We start from the raw sequence: 18,045 nt of genomic DNA, 5'->3' as shown, positions 1-18,045 counted from the left end.
ATGTATAATGGTAAAAGTCAGACAGCGGTCTGACAATAATAATAATAATAACAATAATGTTTTTTAACTTTTTAATATATTTTATTAATATGAAATAATGATTGTTTCACAGTTAAATAATAGGCTAGAAATAAATTTCCCCCCACAACTCCACCAAACCCTGCAGCTCCATCTAAAACCTCTCTATCTGAAACAGTCATGTTTAAAACACAGCAGCAACATTATGATCTCTGTTGTATGTCGCGGTTACATGGGGTCGAGCTAGTCGGGTCGGACTCGGGGACTGTCGTGTGGTGGATGTAGCTGCGTATAGCTGCCGCTTAGCTTGTTAGCCTAGCTGATTAGCCTTAGGCTAGCTCTGTTACTCCGAGCTAAGTGGCCGGGTTCTCTGACCCCGGCTGACCCGTAGAGTAACCGCCTCTTCGCCAAATATGGAAAGTACACTCCCACTCAAATCCAAGATGGCGCAGCTCAAATGCCCATGGTTTGGTCACAAAACCGACTCTCCGAAACCAATGGGTCACGGGTGCTACGTCCATGTCTTATACAGTCTATGGTACTAAGCAGAGGTCAGCTCTGTAAACAAATAATCACAGTGTTTTAGTTCAAGTTTTATTTTGAAACATTACAAACTGACATACTAGATTTCTACATGGTTTGCATCTGTTTTTCAGAAGTCTAAGATGTCTCCAGTTATTTCCAAAGGTAAGAGAAAAACAACACTACACTTGTTAATTCACCATGGTAATAATAGTAATAGTGACCTCACTACCAACAATGTGTGTATAAACTCATTCAAATGTCAGATTACTATTGATTCAAATTAACTGTATAAATAAACATTATTTTTATTAGAACTTCACAGCTAAACTTCTTTGAAGAAGTTAATGTGGACCTATAGCTAGCCATATAATGGAGTATGACTTAAAAGTGGTCACTCAAACTTAATGTTTGTCTCAGTTTCTCTGTATGATTCTTTGGATGACACCAATGGAGAGGACAGAAGGAAGGACAGAGCAGGATCACTGGACAGAGGTAACAAAAAGAAATTGTGTCAAGAGAATAATGTTATTCAGTATAAGAATAGGTAGAATAAAATAGGCAGCAGGCAATATAATGAAGTCTTGCAGTCCATTCATTCTGTCTATTAGCTATACCCACTTATACTTGAGTTTTGCGGTGGAGCTTGAGCCTTAGACGAAGGTCAGTCACAGGGCTGACACGGTAGAGATGGACAACCACTGCACTTGAGTACTCCTGAAGTAGAATAGATTGCTATGTTACATGAAATTTGCATTCCATTTATAACAGTGAATATATCAAATGCACAGAAATCAATCTTTATTAGCAAATCTGCTGGAGCCCTGTTATTAGCCCTATTACTAAGGGAGCCATGCAGAGCAGCGTGGCTCCCTTTACACCACTGGGACTGGGAACCCTGCGGTAATTGCTCAGATTTTTATAGCTGTATGACAATGTAACAGGTAAAAGGGGCTTCTCGTAGTGAGAATCACCACCTGAATCTGCAGCTCCCTCCTGCTTTATGGAGCTTTATGGTGAGTGTCAGTTCATTGTTTAACTGTCTGACCCACAACTCTACTGTTCTGATTCAGTCTCACCGTTCTCGGGCAGCTGTTTTCAGCAGAAGCTCTAAAAAAAAAAACCCCACTGTCCCAACACCTGCTCAGCATCAAACAGATACAGTAGAGGCTGAGTTATTGTATCGGTTAAGATTTGCCTTTGGTACCTTAAACCATCTTCCAGAAGGTAAAGGCTCATAGAGTGATTGCAGTGACTGGTGTTCTTTCCTCTCTATAATCTTCACTGCAGTTTGTACAAGACGTAATGTTTGGTGGAATTAACAGCACCATCAGTGCTCCTCCTCTGCTTGGATGCAAACTGCCTGGGATCCAACACTGGATTAATCTGAGCTCCAAGCAGGGAAACAGTGTATTTTTTAGGTTTGTTTGTTTGTTTGTTTTTTTCCACAGTGCTGGGACAGTGTGTGTGGGTCCAGTGCCTGCTGAACACAAATGCATTTTGTAGTGTTTTGTCATCACCAGCTGTAAAAGGAGCAGACACCTTGTGCTATCAGCTATAATGTGGAGCTGAAAGACAGTTTACTTTCTCAGTCTAACCTTGTGTGCTGTGTTGGAGATAACAGGTCGTCCTTATTTCAGGTGGAAAAACTGAAAATGGAGGTGGGCAAAAGAAGCAGCGAGCAGCTCCGAAAGACAAAAGAGAAACCGGTGGAAACAAAGAAGATGCAGGACCTGGAGAGACAGGTTTCTCACAACAAACAAGCCCCCCCCCCCACAGGTTTACGTCTCTTCATAGTTTAAAGAGTCTTTCTCTCTTTACCAGGTGAAGGAGCTGGAGAAGATACTAAGACACAGAAACCCAAACTCCCTGCCTGCTCTTATCTACGCCGCAGCTAGTGCTGGAGGCGAGGAGCACGCCGACGCTGCTAAGACGTCTCCGCCCAGCCGCATCACCACTCTGCTGGAGCGGAGGATTCAGCGTCTGGAAGCGGAGCTGGAGAACCGTGATGAAAAGGCCAAACACAGTCTGAGGGCCATGGAACAACGGTTCCACAGAGTGAAGGTACATTTTGTCAACATTGTAATATCTGAGCTGTGTTGTGGTAACTTGCCAGTGTTTACTCAACAATTAAAATATTTTAGTGTTATCAAAGCAGCATTTTGTTACACTTATATCTACAGCACAATAGAGTGGGCAAAAGGCGAGGAGGTTTGAAATGAGATAAAATAATAACACAAAAAAGAAAAATAAATTCCATGAGAGTCTTCCAGTAACTGGATGTGCCTTTGTGTTGCTTTGTGTAGCTGCACTACGAGCAGCAGATCTCAGAGCTGGAGCAGCAGCTGGAGCAGAAACAGCAGGTTGAAGCAGCAAACTCAGCACCTGAGACAAAGCCGTGGATGTCACAGGTTCAAACTCTGGAGGAGGAGCTACAGCAGGCGGAGGAAACCCACCAAGAGAAAGAAAAAGCCCTTCACAGCCAGGTTGAGTCTCTTCAGCAGCAGCTCGTAAACAAGGTAGGTTAATAAAAACTGTTACAGTAGCTCTAGCACGCGGTTACAGGCTGGTCTGTGGTGTGACAATGAAGGGTTTGTTAAACACAACCTTTAGAGAGAAAAGGTTGAGAGAAATATGACTATAAATATTCTTTTTTTCTGACTTGAATCGGATTAAGCAAAAGCCAAATCTTACCTGCCCGTGCAGCCTGATTGTAAACCCCTCCCCCTGCAGGTCCAGCCGAGTCCAAGCCGACACCAGCGTCAACCCGAGGCAGCGTTCGGAGTTCGGATAGAGCGGTTGAACCACGAGCTTGCTGCCAAAACGCGAACCATTCAGGAGCTGAGCCGCACCGTGGAGAGGCTGCAGAAGGAGAGGAGGAGCATGCTGTCCATCCCCAACCCACGAGCAAGCCAAGGAGGAGCTCTGCAGGTATGAGCTTCTGTGCAAACACATAGATGTTTTTCCTGCAGGGCATCAGTGTGAGTGGACATCAGGATATAATGTGGTCTTTTAGGCTGAAGGAGCAATCTGCAGAGCAGCTGTCCTCTATGAAGGCCGAGCACCTCAGGGAGTTAGACCAGCTGCGTATCACCCACGCCCTGGAGCACTCGTCCTCAAAGGTTGCTGAACAGGCCAATCAGCTCAACACTCAGGAGGTACAGCAGAGGATCACTAACCAACCAGGCTCATTTCCACATCATGAAATCCTGAACATGTTTCTGTTGCTTTAAACTTTACATGTACCTGCAGATAATGATGAGACATTTGCAAGAGCAACTAAAAGAGCTGCAGGGAACTAAAGAGGCACTGGCAATATCCAGGACCCGAGAGAACGCTTTGCAGAAGCAGGTGAGCAGGAGGTGGAGAGTTGGGGATGGTTCACACAAAAAAAACATGTTCTAGCAAAATAAAATCTATAGACTCCAAGCACCAGATACACATCAGAATGCGCTTATGAAATGACAACACTATGTGCAACATATTTAAATGAAAGTGAAGTAAGAAAAAGAAAATGTGAGGGAATGGGGGAGTTTGAGTGTATTAGCAGCATATTTTAGCAGCTGTAGCACCAGCTGGGAATATTCTTTTCTACAGAGGTCTAAAGTAGAAAGATCGTTCAGAATCAATATTTCCAAACATTTGGTATTTTGGTTTATAGTCTGTAACTCAAAGCTGCAATGTGTTTCCATACCTCTTCACACTTGGACCCAGTGCATTTGCAGATATGGGTGTTCCTGAGGTTTTCAATTCAATTCAGTTCAATTCAATTTTATTTATATAGCTCCTTCCACAATCAAAATTGTCTCAAAGTGCTTTACAGAGACCCAGAGTCTGACCTCAGAGCAAGCACTTAAGGCGACAGTGGCAAGAAAAAACTCCCTTTTAACAGGAAGAAACCTTGAGCATACCCTGTCATCAGTCTGCCCACATGTTGCACTGACAAAGAACCATAGATAGGCAAGGTGATAACTAACATGTACTTGTGCTTGCTCTTCTTCTTCTTAGGACTATGATGACCCACACATGTCCCACACCTCAATGGGGATCCTGACACTGATTCCTCAGCACAGTGTGGACTCTCCTGACTCACTGCACCTACAGGCTTCAGGTACTGCAATCATTTTGGAGGGAACAGTGCTGATGGATGGCCTTAAAAATCTTACACATGCCATGTGACTTCTCTTTCCACTTATTTACGCCCTCAACTTGGAATACCCTCAACAACACAACACCACCTTTGACTTCATTCAAAGAGTGCTTCTGTCACTTGGACACAAGACCCTAAAAGCAAAAATACATTTACTCAAAAATCTTCTCTTGCATTGACTCATTGTCTTCACAATGTCAGTAGAATGTCTCATGTTAGGTTTGCTCAGTACTGGGACAGTGTCCCCTTGGTCAGCCCTTTTTTTGCTGGAGCCAGCCTCATTGCTCTTTCTTCTCAAACAGGCTGCTAAATACTTTGCTGTTCACAAGGAGAAATGTCAACAGCTTTTCTTTCAGCCCTTCTTCTTCCCTCTCTCTTCATGCTCACACCATTGTGGCCATATAGCAGCATCAGGCTCTATAGCCAGTTACCTCCAAATTTACTACATTGGAACTCAGTCTCCAGTACAGTTAAACTCATCCTCTAACAATTCACTCACAATGTTCTCAGCAGGTTTTAGCTGTTGCTGTCTCAAATGTCTGCATTACACTTTTTTTTGTGTCCCCTTCAAAATGCCTCCTTTTCTTTCAGCAAAACAAAAGCACAACCAGCTTTGACAAAGTGTCTTTTGAAATAATCCACCAATTTTGTTTTGCCTGTGACCACAATACCATCAGATTTAATAACAGTGGGCAAATGGGAAGACATATTTTTCTTTTCTATTGATTTGACAGTACATTTGTTTCTTATTGCCCTGTATGTCTGCCAGTCTGATGTTTCATTAGAAGAATTTGCTTTATGCCATAGGTGCTGTTTATGGCCAATAAGCTCAGACAGATCAGAACTGAACCAGGGACTGAGACGCTTTTTTATACTCATTCTTTTGAGAGGAGCATGTTTGTTCAAGATGGCACCCAACAACGTTTTAAAGTATGTCCAGGCGTCTTCCACGTCAGGGAGAAGACCAATTCTGTGCCATTCAACTTTTGTCAGGTCATATAAAAAAGTCTGTTCATTAAAGTTTTTCTGTTGGATTTCTTAAACCAAGACTCAGAGATGACTAAAATGTCAGGATTTGCAGTCAGTGCAGCAACTTTTGGGAGGAGGCTGCGTATGTGTGCGACCCATGCTAATGTGCTAACCTGTCAATGGGATTCTCCATGTTATGAAGTCAGCTGCATTCTTGTGAGGGCAGAATAGTATGTTTAAATGCATTAAACCAAGGATTTTACCATTACACAATCAGTCAAAAGCTAATAAATGTACATCAGAACATTTAGCTTTGTTGGCAGAGGAATCAGTGAGTGAGCAAAGATCTGGACCAGGGAAACTGGAGGAATTGCTGAGAGTCAAACATGTCACTGATGTTCAGGCTGTAGAAAAAGGCTAAATGTGAATGGAGCTGCAGAGTAAGGAGCTCATTCTGAGTGGCCCTCGTGCTACAAGTGACCATTTCACATTGCATTGAATATTATTTAACTCACTGTTTATTGCACATTTTGAAAAGTGCAGCTTTGTATTGATACGTACAGTTGAATTTTCTAATTCCTTCTAAACACAGGTTTAGGAGTAAGATGTTTGATGACATGCTAACAGATGTTTGTGTGTCTCTGAAGGTACCCTGACTGGAAACCAAGTCTGCCAAGGTCAGCTGGACTCTTCTTCTTCTGTTTCCAATAATGTGTTTTTAGCTGTGAGCATGAGCTGGGGAGGAATCACTCCTGTCAGTAGGCTGCTCCAAAACATTTCAAATGAGGCCACACAAGAAAAATACACATCCATTCAAATGCTGCTGTTTAAGCTGCCACTTGACACAACTTTACTCTGTCATTTCACTGCTTATGTCTGTCACTCAATGTGTTATCCAGTCAGAGCAGACCATATGGCAGCCGAGCTCTGTGGGATCCCAAGGATCGCTCTCCATCCCATTCCGTGTCTCGGAGCCTCTCAGGTTCTCCCACCCCAAGTCCTCCTCACAACAAACACAGGGTGGGCCCCCATCCCCACAGGCCACACGGGAAGCTCTACTCCCCTCACCATCTCCCTCGCTTCCACCACTGCACAGGTAGACCACAGGCTAGAGAGCAGGGACAGCGTCTACAAAGTGGGACAGTGTACAACTCTGTTACAGCTCCGGCTCACACAGTCCCTCTCACTCACACCCAACCTCCTCCTCCTCCAGAGAGCAGCGGCCTGAGAGGAAGGACAAGGAATCATCAGGTTAGTCAGTGTGTAGCTTTGTTCTTTACAGACTCATGTATGTTCAGAGTCTGACTCTGGAAAGCTCTTTTAAACTCATCTGCTAACGGTGAAGAGAGTTTGTCTGTGCTCAGCTAAAATCACACTTTACCTGTTGTTTACCTGAGATTTCTCACATCACTTCTAGTTTTGGAGCCTTACACAAGAGTGATGTGGAGCTTTCTTTGCTTTCCCTCCTCCCTTTGCTTCGTGCTGTGTCTACAGGGGGTTCCTCTGGCATCGGTGGGAAGCGTCCACACCATGACTCCACTAACACCAACCGACATTCACCCTCCTCTAAGGCGGCTCACAGCTCCAAACGTGGACAGTCCAACATCACAACTGTTAAGAGCGGGATGAAGACTGGAACTAAGATGGCTGAGACAGCAAGTAACAAGGCGGCTGACACAGTGGCTGTTTTTCTCTTTAGTTGTGTAAAGCTTGTCACAGAATTCCACTGTTTTGGACCAAGCTCAGCCACAGCTAACTATGTCTACACACTTCTTTCAGCCTAAAACTAACCAAAGACCAATGCTGTTGCTTTGTAGTGTGCCAGGCCTCCTCCAGCCAAGAAGAAGAAGAAAACAGCCACTCCAGCCTCTCTGGGCTCGTCTGTTTCAGATGGTCTGCTTTATCTGACAGGCATTCCAAACCACGCCTCGGAGCAGGAAGTTACTGACTTGGTCGGGTCCTTTGGCAAGATCAACAACGTGATCCTCATGCCGTGCTCAGAAGAAGAGAGCGGGAAGAGCCAAGGACAGAAGGTACGTCTAAGAGTATCTACATGTTCATGTGTTTTACAAGAAATTTCACTTTGAGATTTGATGTTCCAGAGCAGTTTCAAACAGATGATAGGAAAAATAAAAGAAGAAAAACCAAGTGTTGTCAGTGTTGCAGTTTCCTCATGTCGTGAATATTACTGTGTACAGTGTGCCTTACATATTGGGGCCAATATCAAGTAATACTAGAAGACAACCCGTTTCAATGTGGCATCAATTTCAACATTCTGTGGGTATAAAAGGCTGGTATTGTCAATAAGTCATTCCAAGTTCATCATTCAAACAGCCATGAACACAGGAACAATCTGGCAACAGTCTGGGCAGGCATCACCAGTCAGTGCAAAACAGATTTGGTTATTGTAGATGGATCAGTCACTGCACGTTCTTACCTCAGAGACATCATAGAACCCATCATCACCAATTCCACCAGCACACCCCCAACTTTCTGTTCATGGATGATAATGCTCCACCACATCGCGCCAGAATTGTCACAGCTCCACTTCAGGAAGTCGGAGTGTCTCATATGGTATGGCCAGCAATGTCCCCTGACCTGAACCCCATAGAGCACGTCTGGGACCAGCTGAAGCAGAGACTGGGTGATCGTACCCCACCCCCACGTCACCTGGCAGAACTGCGTGTAGCACTTGTGGAAGAGTGGAACGCATTGCCTCAGAACAACATCATGAGGCTAGTGAGGAGCATGAGACGTCGCTGTCATTGCAGCAAATGGTGGAAACACCCGCTACTGACATTGTCCATTTTTGTTATTTGGGGCTGTCCTTGTTATTGTCTAAATTTTTGGGGTAATAAATATTAAACTAATGAAAAGGGTGTTTCTTCTCATTCATTATTAGTAATATCAAAGGGAACTTTTAATTATTTCATTAAAATAAGTAATAAACTTTTACTTATTTTTTCCAAATAGGAAAAGCACTCATGTAAATAACAATTTCCCTAACTTACTGTGAGTAGTGTATGTTGTTCACTCAACCTGCCCATTTCAAACCTGCACTCAGATATGATTATTTCTGACTTCACAGCAAACCTGCTTCAGGACAGGAGAAGGGTCCTGCCGGGGAAGACTCAGGTAGGACAACAAAAAACCGCCACTGCTCGTCTGCAGGCAGTCAGTGCTACTATATCCACATCTATCACTGTCAACAAATACTCAGTATATGTAGTTAAAATCACAGTCTGTTAACTATACCTGATCACATGGAATAAACTGTAGCTTAGTCACATGTAGTCTGGTTTGTGATGTCTTGCTTTTGCTGGCTTGTAGTTGTGATGTGTATGAAAACATACTGAGTGTAGCATCTTCCCCCCCCTACTCCCCACTGCAGGAGCTGAGGCTGAACACAAGACGTCTGATGAGGTACAGTTTCCGTCACTTCATCACATTTTCTTGTGTTTCAGCCTGATACTAAAATCCTTTCAGGTCATTTTCCCCCTCATCAGTCTGAAAACAGAATTTTATGTTTGGAAATGTACAAAAAGGAAAACCTAAGTTCAGCTAAATGTCTGTTAAATTCACTTGTTCTGTAATGTCTCCTACAGAAAGGCATGGTGTTGATCACAGGACTTCCTGAGAGCAGCTGCTCAGAGAGTGACATCATCAAGCTGATCCAGCCCTTTGACACGCCCTCTGACCTCATCCTGGCAAAACAAATGGGAAAGGTTGGTGTGATCACACCTGGACACCAGTAATACATGTAGCCATGCAAGCTGCTTCTGTCATAGCTTAAACTACTATCACAGGCTCAGTGGGACTGCTTTGTGGACAGTCCACACACTCAATCTGTCCATAGATACTAGTTTCTGGATTGTTGACCTGTTACAAAGTTCATCTTCCTACAGCACCGTGTTAAAATCATCCTTATTGTATGTTAGGTGCTTGTGTCAGTGGCAGACACAGAGATTGCTCAAGAGATAGTGAAATGTACATTTACACTAAGCTCTTACACTAGTTTTTCTTAGAAAAAGTACATTAAAGTAAGAAAACAGTATTTTTCATGGGTATAGTAATATTGCAGAAACCCTCATTTACTGATGGTAATGAATATGTCTTCTGTATATCTTCTGCTTTAGTCTTCTGTGAACCTTGATCCACTAATTATCTGCTGGCTAATCAGTGACTGTATGTCCTTTGTGTCCTTCAGGAGAGTACTGTTCCAGTGGGCTGGAGCAGGCTCTTGGTGATCAGTAATGTCCCCAACATGTCCTCTGGCTCCTCTGAGGTCCAAAAACTGGTGCCAGGCTTTGGTACCGTCATCAAGACCCTCGTGCTCAACAACATGGTGAGGGCTGTTTGTCTGTGCAGCTGCAGACATGCTAATCCGTGAGATCCTCAGCCACCCCTGTCCTGAATGTCCGTGTCCTCACACACAGCTCTGTCCTGGGCTGAAAATCCAAATCACATTTTGCTCTTTATCTGTAAAGACATGTAACATGCTGTTGATGTGATGTTGTGCCTCTTCCTGCTTAGGTCATTTGTGAGATGGCGACTGCAGCCATGGCATTCTCTGTTTACAAACGCTTCCAGACGTTTCCGTGCATCATCCAGAACAACCCCCTGTTCTTCTCCCGCAAGCCGGACCCCAAGGCCAACACACAGACAAAAGTCATCACTACGTACCTTGAGTCGTCTGAGGTCGGTAATTGCTTGCTCATTATTCAGTTAGACATATTTCTTATCTACTACTGACATGATGTCCTGCAGCGTCAGCTCCATGTGCACGTGTTTGATGTCACACTGCTCAATAGCTCCTTGTGTCTGGTCATAGGATGCACCTGCTAACGGCACAAGCAGCCAAACAGCAGCAGCTGCAGAGGAAGAGGAGGCTGTCCATATAGAGAAGTCTCAACCTCCTTTGGAGGAGGTGGAAAAAGACGCTTCTGGGACAGACCAGAAGATGAAGAGCACAGAGAAGACGGCTGGTGAAGACCAAGCTTTGGGAGAAAACGCCAGCAAAGACAGCATCAGAAGCCATGAGCCTAGCGCTGCTGTTTCCCACTCTTCAGCTGCACAAGACGCCAAAGCAGAAGCAGTCATGGATATAGACATGAGGGAAACATCTGCTGATAAAACTGTCACAGAGACAGTAGGAGACAATAAAGGAGTCAATCCATCTGAAGCAGGAAAGGACAAGGCTGCAGGTGCCCAAGAGACAAAGGCATCTGTCTGTAATGGCAGAGCAGCTTCAGGTACATTTTAGCTTTTCTCTACATGTTTGATGGGGGGTGTCCGAGACTTAAATGTCCACAGTCTTATGACGTCAGTCCTTTTCTGGGTTACTGCTTCTAGGACACACCCATGGAGGTTGCCATAGAAACAGCAGTATCGGATGCCACAGCGACTCTGCTCAAGTCTTATCAACAAGTTTCAGAGTCTGAACCTGTGAGAGCACCAACAGCTGACTCCTCAGACAGGTCGTCAGGTTTAACACCCGGTCCGGTCCTCACCGCTGCAGCATCCACCTTACCAGCTCCACAGGCTGAGTCCTCTCTCAGCCAAACACCTGAGACTGGTACAGCCTCACACTGATTTCACTTCTACCATCAACACAAGGAAACACAGTCTTTCCTAGATATTTTTCTTTATTTGTTTTTGGTTTCAAATTGTAAATTTGGCCTGAAATCTGTCTTTATGTTTAGAAATCACACCACTGCCCACCCTGGACTCCACCCCAGAGGTCCAACACCTGTCCGTGCCTGCCCCTGCAGCATCAGGTAACCCACCTGAAGCTGCCCCTGCAGACGCCTCCTCAAACAGCCCAGCCATAGGAGCAGTGACCGCAGAGAGTGAGGACCATAAGAAAGAGGAGAGTCCTCTCAGTCACAGCCAGGCCAAGGAGGAGGAGACCATGCTGGTGTTGGACAAAACAGAAAGACAGGAGAAGATGTAGGACCAGGAGGACAAAGACACGGGAGCTCCTGCTGCAGAGACAGGTACGCTTTGATTTTCTTTGAAGTAGAACTGTGAGTGGCAGCAGTTCCTCAGTGGGTAGAGAATCAGGCTTGATGATGGATGATGGGACGTTGTCCTCGGGGCAGGTACTTGCCATAAGTCATTGCAGGTGTTTAATAACAGCACCAAGATGAAGACACATGAAGTCCATTTGGAAAATGCTTAATTATTAGCTTATCTGCTTTGTTGAGCAAAGCCAGGACCAGGTCTTTTTATCCCTGTGTATGTCCTAGATTGGACTTTAAAGCAGTTCCTGTCTCTTCTAGGAAAGCAACAGATGTCCAAAGACCAAACAAACGGAGAAGAGGAGAGTATGAAGAAGACATTACAGATGAAAACACCCATGAGCACGGACTACTCCCTCCCCCCTTTTGACCCCAGCAATCCAGTTGGTATGACACTATTTATTCACCGTGACTGTTCATCACTGTTTTCTTTACATGTGTATTTCCACAGTCACTCTCGTGTGTGGGTGTGTGTCCTCAGGTATGGAGTTCTTAGTCCCAAAGACCGCTTTCTTCTGTACAGTATGTAATCCATTCTTCAGCGGAACCAAAGAAGCTGAGATCAACCACTGCAGAACCATCAAACACTACGAGAACCTAAAGGTAGGCAGCTCATGGTTATTTGTTGCACTTTCTCCCTCTTTTATTCTGCTCCATTTTCACACTTACTGTGATACAGGTGATAAAACGTCCACGTGTGTTCACAAAGAGTGTTTTTCCTTTTGTCCTCCTCTTGTAGAAATACCTGCAGACTGAGAAGACGGTGAATGTGACGGACAAACCAGACCCCAGCTGAATGTGGCTGTGAAGCTTTTGACTCACTTTTGCCATTCCCCTCCTTTTGTATCGTCTCTTTATTTCTCTCTCAAGGTCCAGATTCTCACACTGGTATAGATTAGTCTCATGTCTCCATTTAAATATGACGTCAACAAAATGTATTTACTAAATTGTGGCTTGTCGCTCATTCACAATCTCAGTGTCTGATAATATTTGATAGAAGTCTGTTATCAATGATTTATAGCATCATAAAACCACACACTGTCATCACAATAACCTTAAAGCAAAGATGAAAATCTCACTTCATCAACTTGTATCTTTACACCTGCACTGATTTTCATTGGCATGTACAGTAAATTGCTAATACACTATTTTAGACTGTCTGCTACTCACACTATTTGCTATTCTATATGTTGCCTGTCATTTACATAGTGCTTATATCCAAAGGGCTTTATATTTGGCTCTTGTTTACCCATTCAAATACACACACACACACACACACACACACACAGATGGCAGTGCTTGCCACTTCTGCATGTGGACAGGAGGAGCTGAGGATCAAACTGCCAGCCCAGTTCCAGCAGCTCCTCCTGCAGTGAGAGCCACTGGCCACATGCCTGAGACAACCTTGGCATGACTACAGCCAGTGACGTCCACGCCTCAGTGACTGTGGGGTAAACACTCAAACCAGGGATCCTTTGTGTGGAACTTGTCAAGTCCCAGCTTATTAGCAGGACATTTATTTCAGCACAAAATGGCAGTACACTCTGTTCTAAGCTCAGAGCATCAACCTGTTTCTGACACAGTCTTACAAATCCTTTCATACCTCACAAGGCTTCATATCATCACTTAGATTAGCTTTTCTGTGTGTCAGAGTCTTGTGTTACCGTGGAGTGTCATCAGGTTCAAGGTGACTAAACTATGGCCATAAACTGTTTCCTCACTATGAGTTAAAGATCTTTTCTTACAGATATAGCATAGATAGACAGATAGCTGCTGGGGACAGTGGCATCCAGACGGGCCAGTCTTCATAGCGGTCCAACAACAACAAGGTATGACAAGGCCATATGATGACAATATTTCACAAATTTTACCAGGGTATGTAAACTTATGAGCACAACTGTGTGTGTGTGTGTGTTGATGTGATTTTCTTAAACCAGGCTGCAACAGGCTACACATATTTTGTTGAGCTTGGTTTCTTATGTTTTCTTTCTTTCCTTCTTTGCTTCTTTTTTTCATCTTTCTGAAAACTTTCCGGTAAAGTTTCCTTGAAGGCACAATGGTACTCTGTGCTGGGCTGAATTCCACACTGATTGTTACTAATACTGTCATCTAATACTGTCTGTACACAGTATTATTTATGTATATACAGCAGCTATTTTTCTTAGTTTAGTTTCTTAGTTATTCTGCTACTGGAATAGTGTTTATTAATCTTGTTCTGGCCATATTGGTCTCTTACTTATATTTTACTCACTGTACTGTACCCCTGCTGTTGCTAAATGCAATTTCCCCACTGAGGGACTAATAAAGGATTTTCTAATCTTACAGAGCTTTATTTCCAACATGGTGTTGGAGCATCTCTCTCTGTGTTTCTCTCTCTCCCTGAGAGAGAAAACTCTCTGTTTCTCTCTCAGGGAGAGAGAGAGGAGGACAGAGTCTGGTGGCCGGAGTCACATCTGTATTCAGTTCTCCTGGATATTAACCTCACAGACGCTCAAAATGAACCGTTATCAGTAAGGATCCGCAGCATGAGCGGAACGAAAGCGACTGAATGCCCCCAGCAAAGACGTTGGTAGCCTGAGACACCGGCGACGCACCCCCACCAGAGCTGTCCCTACCTCCTCAGAAACGTTGAGTCAGTGAAGGAAGGCTCCTCATTTATATCATCTGGCTGCCGCCGTAGTGACGTCAGAGCCGTTGCCTGGGAATCAAAGGCAGGTGAGATGGTGACGTCATGAGCCACACCTCCTCTGAGCTGCTGCTCACTGGATGCTTTTTGCTTTTGACTCCATTCACAGTTAAACTTTACAAACTGTTGAGAGTGAAAATCCCAGCAAGTGTAGGGGTGTTCTGATACATCAGTCAGATTGTTGAAAAATTCAAAAGCATTCCAAAGACAGTGTAAAGAATAAAAATGATCAAGTGCAGCTCTACACTTTGATTAAAAGTCATTCCAAACAGATTCGTGGCTTCACAGATGTGAACAGCATATAAGCTAAAAGCGTCTTAACCATGTTTAGTGGAGGAACCACTGGATGTTCAGGGGAACCACCTGAATATTTGAAGTTTGATTTCAGACCTCACCCCCTCATCAGCACTGCAGCACTTCACCAGCTTCTAATGGGCTCAATCCCTCAGTTTGTCAGTTACCTGGCCCAGCTGGACTGGTAACCAGTGTTAATCAATGCAGTTCATTCACACAATGATTGCATAAGAAAATTGAAGTGTGCGCTTATGTGCAATACACAATGTATAGAAGAACATTTGTCATGTATGACTTAATTTAATACTGTAGGTTCATACATGATCATCCACAGGTTAAGCTGACATTCATGCACCTGTCCTGACAAGATGCTACATGTGATTCATCTCAAATTGGGAGGGGCCGTTCTTATCCCCCCTTAATATGCAAAATATTAGTTTCACCCAGTCCAGCGGTGCGGAATCATCCCAGTCTAACGTTAGGTTCATAGACTGTATAAAACACGGACGTAGCACCCGTGACGTCACCCATTGGTTTCAGGGAGTCGGTTTTGTGACCAAACCATGGGCATTTGAGCTGCGCCATCTTGGATTTTAGTGGGAGTGAACTTTCCATATTTGGCGGAGAGGCGGTTACTCTATGGGTCAGCCGGCCGAGAACACCCCCCCACTTAGCTCGGAGAAACCAAGCTAGCGTACCTGAAAGTTAGTTCATTGCAAACTATAACACCACAGCACTTGAAGTAATAATCTTTAATTGAGGTCATACTACATAAGAAATAAAGCCAAAAAAATCCGCCAAAAATCATCTTAAAAGTTAATGTTAACGTTACAACTCTTTGAAATTACTATCTAAAATGATGTTAAGAATTATTTTCAAGAACTTATTATTACTGTCATATTAATGATAATAAAAATAACGATAATTATAATAATAATAATATATTAAAATGTTTAATATTTACCGGATTTTGCCGCTGCCTCCATCCACTATCCACTTACAGTTACATCAGCACACAAACAACAGCAGCCACTTACTGACGGAGCTGCTCTGTCCATGCAACGTCGGACTCCTTAAACAGAAAAATGAGACAAAATAAAATTGTAGCCTAGTATTCCTGCAATAAACAGACTCTGAGAGCATGGAACACACCGCAACAGCGTTCCAAACATTAGCTGCTGTGGTCATCTATCTGTATCAGCAGAGACCAAAAATCGGCGATTAAGTCATAAGCCAGCGGCAAAATATGCTAATACATGATAGTTAGTACAGTCTACACTACAACAAGCCATACTGTCACAAAAACCTGTCCGAACATTGACAAACAAAGGTCATACTTAAGTATGACGTTTTTTGGCCGATTTTGATGCCCTACTATACTATGACGTTTTTTGGCACATTTTGAGGTCATACTAAAGTATGACTTTTTTTGGCCAATTTTGACGCCTTACTATACTATGACGTTTTTTATGACATTTTTAGGTCATAGTAAAGTATGACTTTTTTTGGCCCATTTTGACGCCTTACTATACTATGACGTTTTTTATGACATTTTGTGGTCATACTAAAGTATGACTTTTTTTGGCCGATTTTGACGCCCTACTATACTATGACTTTTTGTTGGCACATTTTGACGCCTTACTATACTATGACGTTTTTTGGCCCATTTTGACGCCTTACTATACTATGACGTTTTTTGGCCCATTTTGAGGCCTTACTATACTATGACGTTTTTTATGACATTTTGAGGTCATAGTAAAGTATGACTTTTTTTGGCCCGTTTTGACACCTTACTATACTATTACGTTTTTTATGACATTTTGAGGTCATACTAAAGTATGACTTTTTTTGGCCGATTTTGACGCCCTACTATACTATGACTTTTTGTTGGCACATTTTGACGCCTTACTATACTATGACGTTTTTTGGCCCATTTTGACGCCTTACTATACTATGACGTTTTTTGGCCCATTTTGAGGCCTTACTATACTATGACGTTTTTTATGACATTTTGAGGTCATAGTAAAGTATGACTTTTTTTGGCCCGTTTTGACACCTTACTATACTATTACGTTTTTTATGACATTTTGAGGTCATACTAAAGTATGACTTTTTTTGGCCCATTTTGACGCCTTACTATACTATGACGTTTTTTATGACATTTTGAGGTCATAGTAAAGTATGACTTTTTTTGGCCCATTTTGACGCCTTACTATACTATGACGTTTTTTATGACATTTTGAGGTCATACTAAAGTATGACTTTTTTTGGCCCATTTTGACGCCTTACTATACTATGACGTTTTTTATGACATTTTGAGGTCATAGTAAAGTATGACTTTTTTTGGCCCATTTTGACGCCTTACTATACTATGACGTTTTTATGACATTTTGAGGTCATACTAAAGTATGACTTTTTTTGGCCCATTTTGACGCCCTACTATACTATGACGTTTTTTGGCACATTTTGAGGTCATACTAAAGTATGACATTTTTTGGCCCATTTTGACGCCTTACTATACTATGACGTTTTTTGGCACATTTTGTGGTCATAGTAAAGTATGACTTTTTTTGGCCCATTTTGACGCCTTACTATACTGTGACGTTTTTTATGACATTTTGAGGTCATACTAAAGTATGACTTTTTTTGGCCCATTTTGACGCCTTACTATACTATGACGTTTTTTATGACATTTTGAGGTCATAGTAAAGTATGACTTTTTTTGGCCCATTTTGACGACTTACTATACTATGACGTTTTTTATGACATTTTGAGGTCATAGTAAAGTATGACTTTTTTTTGCCCATTTTGACGCCTTACTATACTATGATGTTTTTTATGACATTTTGAGGTCATAGTAAAGTATGGCTTTTTTTGGCCCATTTTGACGCCTTACTATACTATGACATTTTTTATGACATTTTGAGGTCATACTAAAGTATGACTTTTTTTGGCCCATTTTGACGCCGTACTATACTATGACGTTTTTTGGCACATTTTGAGGTCATAGTAAAGTATGACTTTTTTCGGCCGATTTTTGACGCCTTACTATACTATGACGTTTTTATGACATTTTGAGGTCATACTAAAGTATGACTTTTTTTGGCCCATTTTGACGCCCTACTATACTATGACGTTTTTTGGCACATTTTGAGGTCATACTAAAGTATGACATTTTTTGGCCCATTTTGACGCCTTACTATACTATGACGTTTTTTGGCACATTTTGTGGTCATAGTAAAGTATGACTTTTTTTGGCCCATTTTGACGCCTTACTATACTGTGACGTTTTTTATGACATTTTGAGGTCATACTAAAGTATGACTTTTTTTGGCCCATTTTGACGCCTTACTATACTATGACGTTTTTTATGACATTTTGAGGTC

The 18,045-nt window shown here is 42.7% G+C and overlaps 1 long non-coding RNA gene across 1 annotated transcript; it reads left to right on the top strand.

Moving 5' to 3' along the window:
• Window positions 1-3,458: 3,458 nt before the first annotated feature.
• On the top strand, window positions 3,459-3,899 carry LOC121181018. Its single transcript, XR_005893983.1, has 3 exons — window positions 3,459-3,471; window positions 3,557-3,698; window positions 3,793-3,899. It is a non-coding gene; the product is annotated as an uncharacterized LOC121181018 (long non-coding RNA).
• The last annotated feature ends 14,146 nt before the right edge of the window (window positions 3,900-18,045 follow it).

This window comes from Toxotes jaculatrix, chromosome 4 (assembly GCF_017976425.1).
Source record: "Toxotes jaculatrix isolate fToxJac2 chromosome 4, fToxJac2.pri, whole genome shotgun sequence".
NCBI classification, from domain to species: domain Eukaryota; kingdom Metazoa; phylum Chordata; class Actinopteri; family Toxotidae; genus Toxotes; species Toxotes jaculatrix.
This window is presented reverse-complemented; position numbering and strand designations above follow the sequence as displayed.